The sequence below is a fragment of the Heloderma suspectum genome, chromosome 1, assembly GCF_057233095.1.
Source record: "Heloderma suspectum isolate Gila_16-S chromosome 1, 16-S_ref, whole genome shotgun sequence".
NCBI lineage: Eukaryota > Metazoa > Chordata > Lepidosauria > Squamata > Helodermatidae > Heloderma > Heloderma suspectum.
Window position 1 is genome coordinate 218,992,759 of NC_139458.1, and position 19,376 is coordinate 219,012,134.

Here is a 19,376-nt window from a genome sequence, read left to right on the forward strand (position 1 = left end):
TGTCAGGCAAAATGGAGGGCTTGAATGGGTCGTGGGGCTTGCCAGACGGAGTGGTGGGCCCAAGGTGCTTGTTGATTCATGCAGGGTAGCCTGCGGGCATCATGACCACAGTCATGATTGGTGGGCAATGGTGGTGTTTTCAGGGATGCTGGGGGCATGTCTGTCGTTTTTATTCCACTTTCATTGGTTCTACTTCTGTGTTTTCCCTCTTCCCTCCTGGGATCAGGACATGCACGTGTCCAGAGGAGGATGGCAAAATGAGTGGAGGCCTGGAGACCAAGTTATATGAGGAAAGATGGAGGGAGTTGGGTATATTTAGCCTGGAGAAGAGATTATTAAGAGGCAATATAATAGCCATCTTCAAATATTTGAAGGGCATTTGCATAGATGATAGAACAAGTTTGTTTTCTGTTGCTCCAGAAGGTAGGACCTGAATCTATGGGTTCAAATAAGAACAAACTAGATTTTGACAAAATTTCCTGAACTTATGACAGTGGAATAGATTGCATCAGAAGGTGGTGAGCATTCTTTCATTAGAGGTTTTAAAGCAGAGGCTGGATGGCCACCCATCAAGGATATTGTAGGAGCAGATTTCCTACATTGGTAGGGGGTTGAACTAGATGACCTTTGAGGTTCTTTCCAGTTCTATGAAAAGCATTGTATCTCTGCTCCCAGCATAATAGGAGTGCTCTTTTAACTCTCCTTCATAATAAAAGATGGTTAAAAACCAATATCTCTACAAAAAATTAGAGGAGTATTAAAAAATGAGTCTTCAACCACAAGAAACATGGAAATGTGAAAATAAGGTATTTAATGAAGTGAAAATCCATGCAGATTTGTCTGGAGAAAATTTAAATGGAGTTGTATATATTAAGCCATGAAATTATGCAGTGATCTGTCACTTAATTCAGTCATATGTCAAATATTAATAGGACATCTAATTAATAAATGGCTTATGAGAGTGGGTATAGTGACCTCTGTTCCTTTAATTTAATATTGTAATGCAGAGGCTCCTTTGTTAATATTACTTCTGTTACTTGATGGAAAAGAAGTTTATTTAATCTATTTTCAGAAATAATAATAATAATAAGGCAATAATAATAATAATAATAATAATAATAATAAGGCAATATTATTGCCTTTTATAGTATGATTTTTATCATACCAAATATGAACAATGAGCAAAGGGGGTTTTTGTAAAGCAAATCTCATAATCATTGAGGCTCTGCTTACTTTAATCTCCTGCTTTGTTGTGTTATTTCATTTTTGCTCACTACTGCCACTAATGTGATACCAAACAAAATGTAACTGTGATATTGCTATATCTAATATTGAGTAAGATCTGCACTGATGACAACAACATTTCTCTCCTTCAGGCAATTACAGTTTCTTCCACTATTACTCCATATAACTTTTCCTATTCAGCATTTAACACTTCAGCTCTTAGGTCTTCACTTGTATGTATGTTAGGTTATTTTTAATTTAACCAGAATATGTTAAGAACAGTGATTTCCTGGGAAAGGTGCCATTTAACATAGGAATAGCTCCATAATCCCCATTTTGTCTGTCCTGGCTTTATTCCTGGCTGTTTAGAACTGAACTACATGTCGACTGAAGTTTACTAAGCAGCTTTATAGGTGTTTATTTAGTGGCACATTTTCTTTTCACACTTTCATGGATACAGTTTTCCTTTTCTGGTGATGCATCATCTCAGCTTCTTAGCAAGTTTTCAAATATATTTCTTTGCATTTTAAGGAAACACTATTTGACTGAAGAGGGAAAGAGCTTCCCTCTTTGGTCAAATAGCAATGGGGAGGGGGAGTGCAGTGGGGGCAGGATTGTAAAGCCCCTCCCCCCATACCAAAGACTTGAATCTGCTATATACTTTTTAAAAATTTACACAATTTTGGCTCTCTGATATCGTTCCTTAAGATGCTACTGATTTGCAGTGGCATAAACCTTGGCAGCTAAAGTGAACTTGGTTTGGGACACCTGGGATGCTATACTTGATGTATTTTCAGTGCTATTAGCACATGCTTAATCCAGGAACAAAAGTACTGTGGTTGAAATGGATGGTCTTTGGCCACTTCCAACTTCACAGTAGGGTGGAGACACAGGGTGATTGGTCAAAGATGAGATGGGGGGGGAGGGGGGGACTCTGTAGCTTCTAAGACTTCCTGCAGCACCTTTCATTTTGGTTTTGGCTATTTTTTGTGTTACTGTAGTAGTTCTGGCCCAGCGTCCTGATCAACAGGGTATCACACTGGTTTCTCCTTGGTTAGCAAATTCCAATGGAACCATTAGTCACCATTTTGAAGTGCAGAGGTTATGTCCTACAATAGACAACTAGAATGTTCATATAATGATCTTTGTAATCACACTAGCCCTATTTACACATCAGGCATATAATGTAGAATCAATGCATGATGAGACAGCTATTTTCCTTCCCACCCATTGTGGGCCTGCTTTGCCTTTCTGCTTTGAGCATAATATCTAACTGTTGCTTGTGGTCAGTAATGCATGATCTTTAGCTGGCAAAATTGTGGGGTGGTGTTGGGGAGATAGGTTGGTAAAAGACTGTGGGCTGGATCCAGCCGTAGTCATGCTTAGATGTAGTCATGACTAACTGAATTAACTTCATTGATTTTAATGGGTCTACTTCTAAGCATGTCTAAATCTAGATCTAACCTTCTGTGTTTGCTCATACACATCAGTTAAATGTTACATCCAACTTGTACAGGAAAAGTGAGCTTGCAGGCAGAGCAGGCTCTAGGGAGTGGGGTTGATAAGGCCCCTGTGTCTTCACAGATACACATCTTCTGAATGACTTGCCCAGCTGGAAAGAAACCTTTGGACAACTCACCTTTTCTGCTGAGACGTCAGTTACCTTAAATACTGTTAACGTTCATTGGGCGCTAAAAATAAAAAGAGTGCAAGCAACATGTTCAGAAAGCAATAGTTCCTCCAGAGTAATGTAATTTATTCCCTTCTGTTTGGACAGACAACAGATAGTGGCAATTCTAAATTAAATTGACATGTCCATGATTTCTGCTTTTATTGTTCAAAGAGATAATTTAATGTAGTATTATGAGTGCACTCAGATTTTCTAACACACAAATAGAATCTTGAATAAGTATTTCTGTTATGTCTGATAAAATTATATTACCTTTCATAAAATAACAAGTACAAAGTTTTCAAAGAATGTCAACTGTACTATGATGGGCCTTGTTGTAAAGTTGTATACTAAACTCCATCCTTTGGCATATGCCAGAAAAAGGAATGTTGTACATGTGTACATTTAATATTAGTATGCTCCTGACTGAGTTATGGACATTATGGTAGGCATAGATTCAGTTTTTTGGAGACACACTGAGGAGAAAACTACTTTTTATGCAGCAGCTAAAGGCCCTGTAGTCCAGTAAGAAAAAGAGAGATAGAGAGTCAACCCAATTAATGACATGGGCCCAATATTTTCTTGAATTAAAAAGTAAACATTCATGCACACCTTTTCCAAGAAAGAAAAATAATTAGGTGCTACCATGCTAAGGAGCAAGGAAAACAAGATTGTTCTTGTCCACCCCATCACCCTGCTATCCCTTAACTCATGCTGGCACTGTTATAAAAATTTTTTCATCCCAGTCAAGTAGAAAAAAATCCACTTTACCACTAGTTATTGAAATCATTTCTATATGATAAACATATCTTTTCTCCTTCTGGAGGCAGGATAGCAGATTTAGGTTGATAGTTCAAATGGTTGATGCTCTGAAGGATCCTTGACTTCAGTGAGGCATGTGTGGACTAAGCTTTCTTAAGGCTATGCAGTGACCCACCTTGTGGTGGTAAGCAATAAGAGCACATGATATAATTACCACAAATACACACTTGTTTGGTTCAAGCCCTGGCAGAATAATCTAAGTGTTGGATTGGTTAAATGATCTTGTCCAAAAAGCAGTTCCAGGTTTGAGGGCTGTCTGCAATATGCCTTTCCATGGGCACCCCATCCTCCTCTCTATTAGATGTGGTGCTGCCACTACAGGTGGTGGTGGTGAAGTCAGCTGTGGCTGTTGCTCCCTCAGAGTGATTGCCACTCACTTTCTTTTCCTGCTCAGGCCTGTGATTGGCATCAAGTCCTGCTAGCAACAGCAAGTATCAGTGGTAATTAGGAGGCACAGCTTGTTCGCTTGCTCTGGCTCTCTTGGTAGCTGTGGCTGCTGCTTCCGCCAGTCATCACACCTCACTTTCTCACAGTAATCAAATGGCAGTTGCAAGCAGGCCATTCATTTTATACCCTATAAGCCAGGGGTGGGCAATGTATGGCCCTCCAGACGTTTTAGCTTACAATTCCCATCAACTCAAGTTGTCAGAGACAGTGGTGAGGGATTGTAGGAGTTGTAGGGCAAAAATCTGGAGGACCACAAGTTGCCCACTCTTTGCATAAGTCCACGGGAGCCAGGACTAATATGGATAATAATAAGCAGGGGGCAGCTGGGGGCACGGTTATGGGGAACAGAGCCTGGCCCCCTGCTACAGAGACAGGAATTATGGAGGCAGAATCATTTCCTCTTACCTGTGTTCCAGATGGTAGCCTATTTCATTTGTCCCATAGAAACTAATGGAAGATGCTGAGATCCAAGCCAGCACCTGTCTGCATAACCCCAGACACGGTTCTGCTGGGGTATAATCAAGAGACAGAACCCAGGCACTGGCTGTATATTTCTTTATTTGGAATGTTCTTTAATTTAAAAGGATATATATATAGCTGTTTTAGCCAGAAAAAAGACAAAACAAAACCCATCACATTATAAATAATTGTATCTGCCTACTTGTTCACATTTCTGGCAAAGTAAAAGCAACATTGCACTAAACACAATATGCATAGTATAACTTGCATAATTCTTCTCAACAGGCCAGAAAGTGAAAAACATTTTCTATGATTCTTCCCTCATGTAAAGAATAGAATACTACTAAGTCTGCAGTTTGGCAGAGTCTGAAGTAGTTATTAATAAAAGAAGGAAGAAGACTTCAACAGTCCAAAAGACTTCACAGTTAAAAAAACATATGCACTTGGCTGTCCTACTGATTTCAGTGATTTCGGCTTTCTTCACACACAGCTTTTATCCTGCAAGTGAGATTGTTCCTTCACAGAACTTTGCAGGCTCTTTACATGATGCTGTGTCCCTCCAGGGCATCTCCTGCACTAAAGGCCCTTTGTTCCATTTTTAAATAGATTGCAGATAATGAGCTATCAAATTACCCTGTTGTGTTAGGCTTGAGTTTCCTCCATGAAAAGTGGCAAGAAGAGGAGTGAGATCAATGAAAGATAATGGAATACAGGGGGCGGGGGGAGGAGGGGGAAGGGAGGGGAAGGAAGTGGGTGAAAAAGGGAGTCATTGTGATCCTGCATTTAAAATGGAAACAGAAAGCCCCATTTTAAATGCAGGATTTTAGGCTAGTATAGAGATGCCCTTCCAAGCAAGCATGTTTAGGATTGCCACATTAGATGAAGAGTATATATCAATAGTGGCTGCACAATAAGATCCTCACTCTATTAAGAGCTCACTAGTTGTTGTTCAGTTGTTAAGTCGTGTCCGACTGTTCGTGACCCCATGGACCATAGCACGCCAGGCCTTCCTGTCCTCCACTCTCTCCCGGAGCATGCTCAAGTTCATATTCATTGCATCGGTGATGCCATCTCATCCTCTGCCATCCCCTTCTCCTTTTGCCTTCAGTCTTTCCCAGCATCAGGGTCTTTTCCAGTGAGTTTTTTCTTCGCATTAGGTGGCCAAAATATTTGAGCTTCAGCTTCAGTATCTGTCCTTCCAATGAGCACTCAGGGTTGATTTCCTTTAGGATGGACTGATTTGACCTCCTTGCAGTCCAGGGGACTCGTAAGAGTCTTCTCCAGCACCACAGTTCGAAGGCATCAATTCTACGGCGCTCAGCCTTCCTTATAGTCCAGCTCTCACAGCCATACGTTGCTACTGGGAAAACCATAGCTTTGATTAGACGGACCTTTGTCGGCAAGGTGATGTCTCTGCTTCTTACTATGCTGTTTAGGTTTGCCATAGCTTTCCTCCCAAGGAGCAAGCATCTTTTAATTTCATGGCTGCAGTCACCGTCTGCAGTGATCTTGGAGCCCAAGAAAATAAAATCTGTCACTGCTTCCATTTCTTCCCCTTCTATATGCCAGGAAGTGATGGGGCCAGATGCCATGATCTTAGTTTTTTTTAATGTTGCGTTTCAAACCAGCTTTTGCACTCTCCACTTTCACCCTCAATAAGAGGCTCTTTAGATCCTCTTTGCTTTCTGCCATTAGGGTGGTATCGTCTGCGTATCTGAGGTTGTTGATAATTCTCCTGGCAATCTTAATTCTGACCTGTGATTCATCCAACTCAGCGTTTCTCATGATGTACTCTGCATATAAGTTAAATAAGCAGGGCGACAATATGCAGCCTTCTACTACTTTCCCAATTTTGAACCAATCGGTTGTTCCATGTCTGGTTCTTACTGTTGCTTCTTGGACCTCGTACAGGTTTCTCAGGAGACAGGTAAGGTGGTCTGGTACTCCCATCTCTTTAAGAATTTGCCAGAGTTCGTTGGGATCCGCACAATCAAAGGCTTTAGCGTAGTCACTGAAGCAGAAATAGACGTTTTCCTGGAATTCTCTTGCTTTCTTCATGATTCAGCGAATGTTGGTGATTTGATCTCTAGTTCCTCTGCCTCTTCGAAACCCCACTTGTACTTCCAGTAATTCTCGGTTCACATGCTGCTGAAGCCTAGCTTGTAGGATATTGAGCATAACCTTGCTGGCATGTGAAATGAGCACAATTGTGCGGTAGTTTGAACACTCTTTGGCGTTGCCCTTCTTTGGAACTGGAATATAAACTGACCTTTTCCAGTCTTGTGGCCACTGTTGAGTGTTCCAAATGTGTTGGCATATTGAGTGCAGCACTTTAACAGCATCATCTTTTAGGATTTTAAATAGCTCAGCTGGAATACTGTCATCTCCGCTAGCTTTGTTGTTAGTAATGCTTCCTAAGGCCCACTTGACTTCGCTCTCTAGGATGTCTGGATCAAGTTCAGTGACTGCACTATCATGGCTATCAAGGACATTAAGATCTTTCCTGTATAGTTATTTTGTGTATTCTTTCCACCTTAATCTCATCTGCTTCTGTTAGGTCCCTGCCTTCTTTGTCCTTTATCATGCCCGTCTTTGCACAAAATGTTCCCTTGAGATCTCCGATTTTCTTGAAGAGATCTCTAGTCTTTCCCATTCTGTTGTTTTCCTCGATTTCTTTGCATTGTTCATTTAAGAAGGCCTTCTTGTCTCTCCTTGCTATTCTCTGGAAATCTGCATTCAGTTGGGTATATCTTCCCCTTTCTCCCTTGCTTTTCGCTTCCCTTCTTTCTTCAGCTACTTGTAAAGCCTCATCAGACAGCCACTTTGCTTCCTTGCATTTCTTTTTCTTTGGGATGGATTGAGTTGCTGCCTCCTGAACAATGTTACGGACCTCCGTCCATAGTTCCTCAGGCACTCTGTCTACCAGGTTTAATCTCTTAAATCTATTCATTACCTCCACTGTATATTCATAAGGGATATGATTTAGGTCATACCTGAATGGTTTAGTGGTTTTCCCTACGTTCTTCAATTTAAGCCGAAATTTTGCAAGAAGCAGCTCATGATCTGAGCCACAGTCAGCTCCAGGTCTTGTTTTTACTGACTGTATAGAGCTTCTCCATCTTTGGCTGCAAAGAACATAATCAATCTGATTTCGATATTGACCATCTGGTGATGCCCATGTGTAGAGCTGCCTCTTGTGCTATTGGAAAAGAGTGTTTGCTATGATCAGCGTGTTCTCTTGGCAAAAGTCTATTAGCCTTTGTCCTGCTTCATTTTGTACACCAAGGCCATGCTTGCCTGTTATTTATCCTGGTGATTTCTTGACTTCCTACTTTAGCATTCCAATCCCCTATGATGAAGAGGACATCTTTTTTTGATGTTAGTTCTAGAAGGTGTTGTAGGCCTTCATAGAATCTATCAACCTCAGCTTCTTCGGCCTCAGTGGTTGGGGCATAGACTTGAATTACTGTGATGTTGAATGGTTTGCCTTGGATTCGTACTGAGATCATTCTATCGTTTTTGAGATTGTACCCCAGTACTGCTTTTCCCACCCTTTTGTTGACTATGAGTGCTACTCCATTTCTTCTAAGGGATTCTTGCCCACAGTAGTAGATATAATGGTCACCTGAATTAAATTCGCCCATGCTTATCCATTTTAGTTTGCTGATTCCCAAGATGTTGATGTTCAATCTTGCCATCTCATGTTTGACCACCTCCAGCTTACCTTGATTCATTGATCTTACATTCCAGGTTCCTAAACAATATTGTTCTTGACAGCATCGGATTTTCTTTTCACCACCAGATACATCCACAGCTGAGTGTCCTTTCGGCTTTGGCCCAGCCGCTTCACTCTTTCTGGCGCTACTTGGAAATACCCTCTGCTCTTCCTCAATAGTATATTGGACACCTTCCGACCTGAGGGGCTCATCTTCCAGCGTCATATCTCTTAGCCTTGTGATACGTTCCATGGGGTTTTCTTGGCAAGAATACTGGAGTGGGTTGCCGTTTCCTTCTCCAGTGGACCACATTTTGTCAGAACTCTCCACCATGACCTGTCCGTCTTGGGTGGCCCGGCACAGCATAGCTTATGGCTTCACTGAGTTACGCAAGCCCCTTCGCCACAACAAGGCAGTGATCCATGAAGGAGAGCTTACTAGTAGGTTTATGCTTATTCTCAGCTCACTTGCAAGGGTGAACATATTTTGCAGATTGTACTTCTTCATATTTCATACATAGTTATAGCCAGTTATTTTGTAACATGAGGAATATAGCAGATAGTTTATCATGATAGTACTGTTCAGTAAAGATACTTTGGATATGTTTATAAGTTATGAAGCATGTTTTGTGGATTATCAATCATTGTATTGCAGCTGTAGCAATGATTTTGCCAAAAGGCCATGTCACTTACAGTGGAAGTAACAAGGCTTAATGACCATTACAGAAGCTATTATATATATACAGAAGCTGCTAGGATAGGATCTTTGAAGGTGATCATGAAGTGCAAAGTAGTCATGTGTGTGCAGTGCAGGATTCTTGAAAAATTACCATAGCTCTATTTAATTTATTCTACCCTAAATTGAGTCATTATGCTCTGCCATTATTACAAGCTATGTATTTGGAATTCTGATCCAAAACAGTCTAAACCTACTACCAGAATACTCCATATCTATAGTTGGAATTTACAGTGTACCAAATATCCAAAGTTGCATAAATATATTTAATTTGCATAATTGGGATGTACATGCTGAAAGTGATCAAATGGCATTCCGGAATGAAGTCTTTGGGGGAAATCCCACTGATTTTTTGTAGCAGGGTTGCACCCTAGAATTTAGTTGTACAATTGTTGTGACTGTCATGACCTGAAGTTCAAGCAGTCTAGGACTTGGACACCAACAGCCAATGGAATCAGGAGGGCCTATACTACAACTCACAGAGGTGCCGGATCTGAATCCTTCACCACTAAGCCTAACAGCCAGGGACCTTGCAAACCTGGAACCCCCAAACCAGAACCCTCATTGACTGCAGTCTGTGATCTAGACCTCACCGAGGGGCCAGCATCCTTGCCTAAAGTGTCTCATATCCCACCTAGTCTATGTATGGCCACAAGAAGTATGTCCAGTGAGAACATAGAGGCAATGGAGTGCCAGCCTTCAAAAGCCAGAGAACTTTAAGGATCAGAAAGAAATTGAAAGTTTTTACCCAAACTTAACAAATTTAAAACAAGCGAAAGGTAATATTTTGTCTGTTGAAGTGCATTCTTGATCTGACTGACCTACACAGTTTAAGGCTTTAAAGGTCTTGCTGACAACTCTCAGTTTTGTCTGGCAGACCCAGTAGCACATCCTTCTACAGAGGAGACACAGTGTTCTGTAGGCGCTGCAGTCTCTGAACAAGCTTCAAAGGCGGTCCCATATAAAACAACATTACAGGGTTCTACTGCTGATTTTGTTAAATAGGAAATCTATCTTGGTGCAAAGATTGCTCAGTTTTCTGTGTTCAAGGGTTTGACAACCTTTTCTTGCCAGCTCTGTAGAATGAGGATGAATGTTCCTGATATAGTTATCATAAAAAACTGAGAAACTGGTCCCTACTGCCATTTTCAGATGTGACCAGATCGTTCTCATCAGCTTGAACTTCACACATTTTAAATGCTTCAGGTTTCATTTTTCACCTGATTTTCAAATTCCTCTTTCAGCCTGAGCAGTACATATTATTCAGGCTGATCTGATGTACGCTTATTAGTCCCAAAATGCATGTTACTTATAACATATTTTTTTCCAGAGTGGGAGATTTTCTGAGATATTAGACCCGCCTGCAAATATTCACATCTCTATTATCAGGCAACTGTCAGTATTTCATGCAAAAAAGGAGGGACAGGACAAAGAAGAAAAGAAAAAACTGTATTTTACTTAAGCTATCCTCTTGCAGCCTCAGTCCCTCATTTGCAATATGGGGATCTTAAGACTAACCTACCTTACAGGGTTTTAAGGATTATAACAAGTTAATGTATGTGCGAAGTGCTTTGAACAGTCAAAGATGTTATATAAATAGTGAGAGTTGTGTCTTAGAGAAAGTTTAAGGTTTATTATTATTATACTCCTTTAAATAGTATCTGTAATGTTATAATTTACAAGTGTGTTAAATTATGTGAAAGTTTTTGAACCTAGCAAGATCAAGTCTTGTATGACCTTACAATAGCAAGGGTCTATTTTGCTAAGACATGGTAAAGCAATCAAGCACCTAGTCAGACTGAATTGATAAGAAAATTTGGGAGCAGTTGGAGTTGGTAAAATTGACTGTTTTAAGGAAAAACCCATATAATTATAAAGTAATTGTAAGGAGATGGGATTTGATAATTAAATATACGTTAGGGTAACTAGAAGTAGAAGATACTGGAAGTGAGTTTATGATGATGCAATCATGAAAATAATTTGGGGGAAGAGATATTTTTATTAGTATTTTGACAGAATGATGGAAAGCAATATAGTCATAGCTAGGGATCTTTTTGAGGTCTTTTGTCAGTTTTGCATGTATTCATTCATATGTTCATTTCATCCTGTTCCCTGACAGGATGCATTTATTGGGGAGGGGGAAGTATATGCATGACAATTAGCTGGCATTTTATACTAGCATAAAATACATATTTTACACACATTTTGATATGCTTTTAAGCTGAAAATGATCACAAAATTAAAAAAACTGTGAAATTGGAAGAATAAATGTGTTCTGATCCACATACTAATTTGGGAGGTGTGAATAAAAAAAATGCAGACTGAACAAAATTCTTGAAAATCACTAGTCATAATGTAGTATATAATGTAAGAGAGATTCACTGTGGTTATGTTGTACATCTGCTTTATTATTAATGTATGTTGTATTACATAGAATATCAATAAAAGTAATTTAATTTTTAAAAAGACAACTAGCTCTATCATGTTTATCTGATCCAGGTGTTGTTGTGCCCTGAACTAGTTCCTGGACATGAGGGTTAGTAAACTGAAGCCCAATCCAGACAAAAGATTATTTCCCTGTGATTTTTTTTTTAAAATCAGCACTTTTATTTCAATATACAACAGGCATATCCTCTCCTAAGCTACAACACATCATCTACACACATCTTTTTAAAACTTTCTGCCCAGATCTAGAATTTTCTCCTTTAAGATTCTTTTATAGCTCTCAAGGAACCACTGTGCAAGATCTTTAATGGACAGTCATGAAGCTCAGCCTCTGCTGTCCTAAGGAGTACTTTTCTGGAAAATTGCTCTGACTATTTCATTTCTGTTGTGTCACTCCCGTTTGTTTTTACAGTTGCTTGTTTTTACATTTTTCTTTTTCTTTACAGCCACATTGCCATACTGGATCCACAACATTTCATTAGGGATGCTTGGTAAATTAAATATTCTTGAATTCCAGTGTAAACTTCTCTGATTTGCATTTACTGGACTAACATGTGCATCAGAACTTAGTTATCCCTTAGATTTTGCACTTACCAAGTGTTCTGGTGCAATTTTCAGCTAATTTTTTTAAAAAAAATATTTTAAATAATGACATTTTGAGAGATTATACATTTAGAAATTAGTGTTCTGAGAGAAAAGAAATTTTACAAACATGTATTTTGAGATAAATTCATTAAAATAGGTATTTAAATATATATGTTGTGCAGAGTTAAGAAAACACACCAGATTAATGTGGAAACAGGACAGAATGAACATATGAATGAAAACCTGCATAACTGACACAGACCATAAATAGGCTGATTTGTCCATAGTTGTCAAAGATTACTGTCCTTTGAGAAGATTATATGTGGCATAATGTAGACTATCTCTGTTGGTGTCAGTTCTTGCTGGCTGACTGCAGCTGGCAAGCAACAGCGGCAATAACTCACTGGCTGATAAGCAGGGTTATAGACCTATCCAATGCTAGGAAAGGAGGGGGGACACCCAGAGCTGGGAACTTTACTGGTTCAAACAAAGCCAAGATGACGCAGCAGAGAGAAGTCATATTTCCACTCCAAAGTCTAAACACAGGGATTCACAAGCAAGGCTGAGGTTCAGGTTTGGGGTCGAGGTGGGGCTGATGAGATCCGGCATGTGGAAATGACGTTCTCCAGCAGCTTTGCCCCTGTCTGCTTTCTGCTTTTAACTGCAGTATGCTGGAGCAGCTTCTGGCAATCAGTCCCCTGGCTTCTGGGAGCCTCTCTGCCTTAAACGGACAGAGGCTCGCCTCCATTGTTCTTTTACATGAAGCCACCTTCACTGCTGGGGTCAGTGGAACCTCACCCTCTGAATCCTCATGCAGCCGGGCATGGATCATCAACAGGTGGTGAGGGGGCTTGGGCTACTTCAGTGCTAGTCCCTTCCCCCGGGTCTGGAGCCTGCCATTCCCCCTTGTCCTCGGAGGAGTCCAAGGGAGGCATGACAGTTGGCTGCTCAAGGTCCTCTGGTGCTCGAAGTGTGTAGAAGATTTGTTGACAGATTATAGACTTCATTCTATTTTAAATAGGTAATTTGTTGAGTGCTCATCAGAGTATTGCTGAAGACATCCACAGTACAAGTGCTTATTGTCCTCAGACTATGAAACCAATATGTTTGTTGGAAAAGATGTGCTATTTTATTACACTGAAAACATTCTCCATTATTTATGTTAATAAATAATCAATTTTACTAACTTACAAAGTGCATATAAATCTTACCCTAAATGAATGTGCTATTACTAAATGCTTATATGTATGAATAAATGGTCCATTTTCAACTTTGCTAGGCCTTTAGTTGAGACAGAGATCCAAAGTAGGCAAGCAGCCAATGGGAGTATCTCTGAAAGCACCTTTACCACCAGTGTTTCCTACATGGAAGGTACTAGTAAGAGGGTGGTCTTGAGTTCCTGAAGAAACTGAATTGAGTAGGATGGGACCCGAAGAAGAGGCAACACCTAGCCATGTAGGGCTTACACTATTCATTACAGGCTAAAAACATTACACTGAATTGTGCCCAGAAGACAATAGCAAGACAGTTTAGACACAGGAGCGCTGGTATAATCTGCTGTTTTCAGGACATGACCAATACTTTGAACTGGTTCGGACATAAGAGAATGAGCCACAGTGCGCCTTGGGCTTACACACTCCCTTGCACCATCTGGTGCAGCCACAAGGAGTTCAGAAGCGTTTCCTGCTGTTTTAGTTTAACTGCAACTTGCTATGTCATCTGCATAAACTGTGGTTAATCTTAACTATGATTAGTTGATGCAATCCAACTTTAAACTGTAGTTTATGGAGCCCATTTATTTCAATTAACCACAGTCAACCACAATTTAGAGTTCAGACAACATGTTATACTGTGGTTAATCTAAAATCAAAGTTCCTAATCTGTTCCTTGTGGCCATGCCAGAGGAAGAAAGGGGAGGGAGAGCCTGTGAGCTCAAGGCTTGCTGAGGCTCATTCTTGTAATGCTTAACCATGGTTTACTATTAGGTCTGATTGCAGCCATTGTGTACCAGCCTCAGATAGTGCCCATAACAATCAGTAATCAAGATGCACCTTTACAGTACATTGGTCTTCAGTGCAGTTACTGTGTCGCTGTCAAAGGCTCCTTGGCGGCCTCTTTCAGTCTAATCCAGTAGCCAAGTCAAAGGGATTCTTTTCAAAGCTTTATTCTTTTTTTACAACTTAACAACTCTACTATCATCGACTAGCTATGAGCAGCAGAGTACCTATGCCCTAAGTTGGAACAGTTGGTCCCCGTTAGAAGGAGAATCACTGGCAGACCCTGAACTTATGGGCTAGGGAGAGTCCCTCTCCTTTTCCCTTGGATCCTCTGGGCGCAACCGTTGTTTGCGCGCCAACCGGGCACTACGCCTCCTTTCCGTGCCCTCCATTTGGCACCGCTCCCTGCGTCAGCGTCGCGCATCCAGCAAGTCTTCTTCCCGCGCTGTCTCACTCCCAGGACCGCTATCTATGTCAGGAATGCCGGTGGGAGGAATCTCTGCCAGCTGTTGGCCCTGGGAAGGATGAGCGCGCTCCTCTCCCAGGAGCGGCTGCTCCACCTCAGAATCAGAACTACTCTGGGATTCTATGGGCTTAGTGTCCACCCTGACATCATCCTCACTCCCATGAGGCCCCCCCTCGTGCTCCTCCCCTGGGGCCCCGGGTTTGTGGGGGTACAGCTGGTGGAAGCGCCTCACCAGCAATGGAGCATGCACATTTTCCACGGGTTCCCAGGATCGCTCATCAGGCCTGTACCCCTTCCAGTCCACCAGATATTGCAGGTGGCCGCGAGAAAGGTGGGAGTCCAGAATCTCTGTGACCTCAAACTCCTCCTCCCCCTCCACCAGCACTGGCAGCGGGGGGGGGAGCTGACTGAGCGATGAGGGTCGCCAGAAACCAGGGGGGACAGCAAGGACTAATGAAAAACAGGATGGATCTTCATGGAGGGGGGGAGAGCCAGGCGAAAAGCAACAGGGTTAATCTGGGCCGTAATCTGGAAAGGCCCCGTGTGGCGAGGCGCGAGCTTTCTTGCAGGCGAGTGAGAGGGGCGGTATTGGGTGGACAACCAAACCAAGTCCCCCGGTTGCAGAGACGGACCCGGCTGGCACCGCCGGTCCGCAGAGGCCTTGTAGGCTGTCTTGGCTTGCTCGAGGGAGTCCCGTAAGAGGTGGTGTACCGCTCTCAACTCCTCTAAAAAGTCCTGGGCTGCTGGCACTGAAGAGGGAGCTAGGGTGGACGGGAAAGCCTTGGGGTGGTAACCGAAATTGGAAAAAAATGGAGTTTGGCGGGTGGAAGCATGGCAGGCATTGTTATAATAATAATAAATAATATATAATAAATAAAAAAAATAAGCAAATTCTGCGAGAGGCAGCAAGGAAAACCAGTCATCTTGCTGGTAATTGACAAAGCAGCGCAAATACTGCTCCAGAGTTGCATTGGTGTGCTCGGTCTGACCGTCAGTCTGTGGATGGTGGGCAGAGGAAAGATGGAGGGTCACATGGAGCAACGCAAGTAGCTCCCTCCAGAAATGGGCAGTGAATTGGGCCCCCCTATCCAAAATGAGACCCTCGGGCCATCCGTGGAGGCAGAAAACATGCGCCAAGAACAGCTCTGCCATCTCCCTGGCTGTGGGCAACCCAGAGCAGGGGATGAAATGGGCCATCTTAGAAAACAAATCCACCACCACCAGAATGGTGGTCTTACCGTGTGAGCGAGGCAAGTCAGTGATGAAGTCAAGGGAGAGCAGTTTCCAAGGTCCTGAGGGGGTAGGCAGGGGGTGAAGCAAGCCTGTGGCTTGCCTGAGGGGGCCTTCGCCCGCTGGCAGGTTGGGCAGGAGGCGACATAGGACTTGACGTCCCGACACACACGAGGCCACCAAAAATCCCTCGTCACTCCATGCAGGGTCTTGGCGATGCCAAAATGCCCAGCTGTGGGGGAGTCGTAGGGATGGGGGAGAATTTCTCCCCGAAACTTCAGGGGACTGAGCGCCAACGCATTCGGCCCCCTGAAATCGGTGGTGAAATTCTCCGCCCCCTGCCCCCCCCCGAGATGGGACTTAACTTTCACGAATGTCCCTCCCGGCAGCGGGTCCCGGCGGCGGTTCATCGGGTCTTCGTCTGTGGCGGGGGCGGCAGCCGGTCTTTCGACCGGCTGCCACCACCGCCATTACAAGGAAAGTTAAAAAAAAACAAACCACCCCCGTGATAGGCTACGTAACGATTAACGTGGCCTATCACGGCTAGATTTGCAAAGTAAGCCGTGATAGGCTACGTTAATCGTCACGTAGCCTATCACGGGTGACTTTGGGAAAAACAAAAACAAAAAAAACCAGAACAAAAGCATCCTGGGCCTGTGCAGAGAAGGAGCTCCTGCCAAGAATGAGGTACCGCAGCTGCCGCCAGGCCTTGGGGGGGAAGAATCAGAGAGGGGGGGATTTTCCTCACTCCCTGGGCTGGCTGGAGGTCAGGCTTATGAGAAAGAGCATCCGCTTGTAGGTTGTCGGAGGCCTTCACATGACAAATCTTAAGGTGGAACCAAGAAAAAAAAAGCAACCACCTAATCTGCCTCTGATTAAAGGCACGGGCTGTCTGAAGACATTCTAGGTTGCGATGGTCGGTTCTAACTTCAACTGGGTGCTGTGCCCCCTCCAGGAGATGATGCCAGGTCTCCAAAGCAGACTTGATGGCCAACAGTTCCTTCTCCCAAATGGTATAATTCCCCTCAGACATGTTCAGCTTCCTGGAGTGGTAGGTGCAGGGTTGCAACCTGCCACCCTCCCGAACTGGCTGAAAGAGCACCGCCCCCACCGCAAAGTCAGAGGCATCAGTTTGCACTACAAAAGGCTTCCTGGGGTCGGGATGTAACAGGATCGGCTCAGAACTGAAAAGCCTCTTAAGTTCCTCGAAAGTCTGTTGGGCTGATGCCGTCCAATGAAAAGGAGATTTCTTGCCCTTAAGGAGGTCCGTGAGAGGAGAAGTCAGCCGAGCAAAACTGGGCAGGAACCTTCTGTAAAAATTAGCAGAGCCCAGAAAACGTTGCAAGTCCTTCTTGGTGGATGGAGCCTGCCAGGAGAGGACAGCCTGGACCTTTGCAGGATCTATCCTGATACTGTCAGCTGAGATAATGTAGCTGAGATAGTCCAAGAGATAGATCAAATGCACATTTCTCCAGCTTGGCATAAAGATGGTTCTCGCGGAGGTGCTGGAGGACACGGAGACATGATGCTGATGGGCGTGGGGGTCCTCAGAAAATATAAGTAAATCATCGAGATACACAATGAGGAAAGTGTCCAAATAGTCCCGGAAGATGGCATTCATAAAACGTGAAAACGGGGGGGGGGGGGCGCAGGTGAGCCCATACGGCATCACTAGGTATTCATACACTCTGTACCGGGTCCCAAAAGAGGCCTTCCAGTCATCCCCCTCCCAGATGCGAATGAGATTGTAGGCGCCACGCAGGTCCAACTTTGTGAAAACCTTGGCTCGCCCCAGACGCTCCAGCATCTCAGGTATGAGGGGGAGGGGGTACTTGTCAGGGATGGAGACCGAATTTAAATTTCTGAAATCGTGCACCGGGTGGAGTTCTCCAGACCTCTTGGCCACAAAAAAGGTAGGAGTGCAGGCAGGGGAGAAAGACGGGTGAATGAAGCTGCATTTGAGATTCTTGTCCAAAAACTCCTGCAGAGCTCGAAGTTCCGGCTCCGACATCGAATACAGCTGGTCAGTGGAGATGGTCGCCCCCGGAATGAGGTTAATGGCACAGTTAAAAGGGCGGTGGAGGGGAAGCCGGTCAGCCTCCTTCTTGTCTAACACATCCCGAAAAGCCACATACTTCTCTGGGAGGATGACGGTAGCTGAAGGACTGCCAGAAGCAGACAAGGAGGGGGAGGAAAGGGTTAAGACCTGGGCTGGGACTGGCGCTTTCTCCGGGAGGCAGTGCTCCTGGCAGTAGGGAGACGCAAACTCCACTTGCTGAAGCCCCCAAGAAATCTGAGGGTTGTGCTTAGAGAGCCAGGAAACACCCAGCATGAGTGGGTATAGGGGAACCTTGGCCAAGTGAAACTGAATCTGCTCCACGTGGGACTGGGCGCGCAGAGTGAGGGGAACTGTAATACAGGTCACCGCGCCCGAAGAGAGAGGATGCCCATCGATGGTCTCCGCTGCCAAGGGGGCAGGAAGGGGCAGGGTAGGAATCTTGTGGAAGAGGGCGAAGGTTTCATCCATGAAACTGGTCGTAGCCCCCGTGTCCACTAAAGCTAGGGCCTCCACCCCACCCCACTGGGAGGAGCAGAGGTGAACATGCAATAGCAGATGGGAGGGTGCGGGGGTTGGGGAAGGCACCCACCCGGTGGGGAACTGACCCCCACACTGGAGGCCCCCAACAAGCTTGGGGGGCAGTCTAGTCAGGCCTGGGGACAAGGAGGAGGAGGAGGGGGAAGGAGAGGAGGGGGAGGCAGAGGAGCTGCGGATCTAACTCGGCAGTGCCCCAGCTTTCCACATCGAAAACATCGGCACTCATCTCACTGGCGCTCAAGCTCTTCCGGCGGCAGTGGGGCTCGGGTAGCTCCCAGCTGCATCAGGGTCTCCTCCATCCCCACCGCTGGAGCGGGGGGTGGGGGAGGGGGCAGGAAATGTGGGGGAATGGGAGGAGGGAAATCCCGGCCCCTGGCGCCCCGCTGGGTCAGCTGGCGCCCCCCAGCCAACTGTCTATCTGAAGGCAGGTCTGGATGAGGTCCTCCAAAATAGGCGGTCTGGGCGTGCACGCCAACTCATCCAAGATCTCGTCGTTCAAACCGTCCAAAAATTGAGCCACCAGCACGGTATCATTCCTCTGTAAATCCTGTATCAGCAAGCGAAAAGTTGTAGCGTAGCTGGAAACTGAGTCCTTGCCCTGCCTGAGGCGGCGAATCTTCTGAGAAGCCGTCTGCATGCGCAGGGGGTCACCGAAAAAACGGGCCATCCCTGTTATGAAACCTTGATAGTCCCCGAGCAGGGAGTCATTAGTGAGAAGGAGACCCAAAGCCCATCTAGCTGCCATGCCTGAAAGTAGGTTAATGATGAAACCCACACAAACCTGTTCCATCTGGAAATCCTCAGGTTGAAGGCGCAGGTACAGCTCCGATTGGGCTCTGAAAATCTGAAAAAGTCCCTTCTCACCAGAAAACGTCTCTGGCAAAGCCACCAGGCACTTGCAGCGGGGGGGGGGTTCGGAGGTGGAGGGGGTTGAACCACAGCTTGTACGGCAGCTGTCAGTAGAGCCATTTGATCACGGAGCATC

General features: G+C 44.3%; 1 protein-coding gene across 2 annotated transcripts in view; it reads left to right on the forward strand.

The window, feature by feature from the left end:
• SPAG16 (sperm associated antigen 16) overlaps nucleotides 1-19,376 on the forward strand; it is a 775,737-nt gene that overhangs the window by 292,760 nt on the left and 463,601 nt on the right. The gene's annotated exons all lie outside the window — the stretch shown is intronic.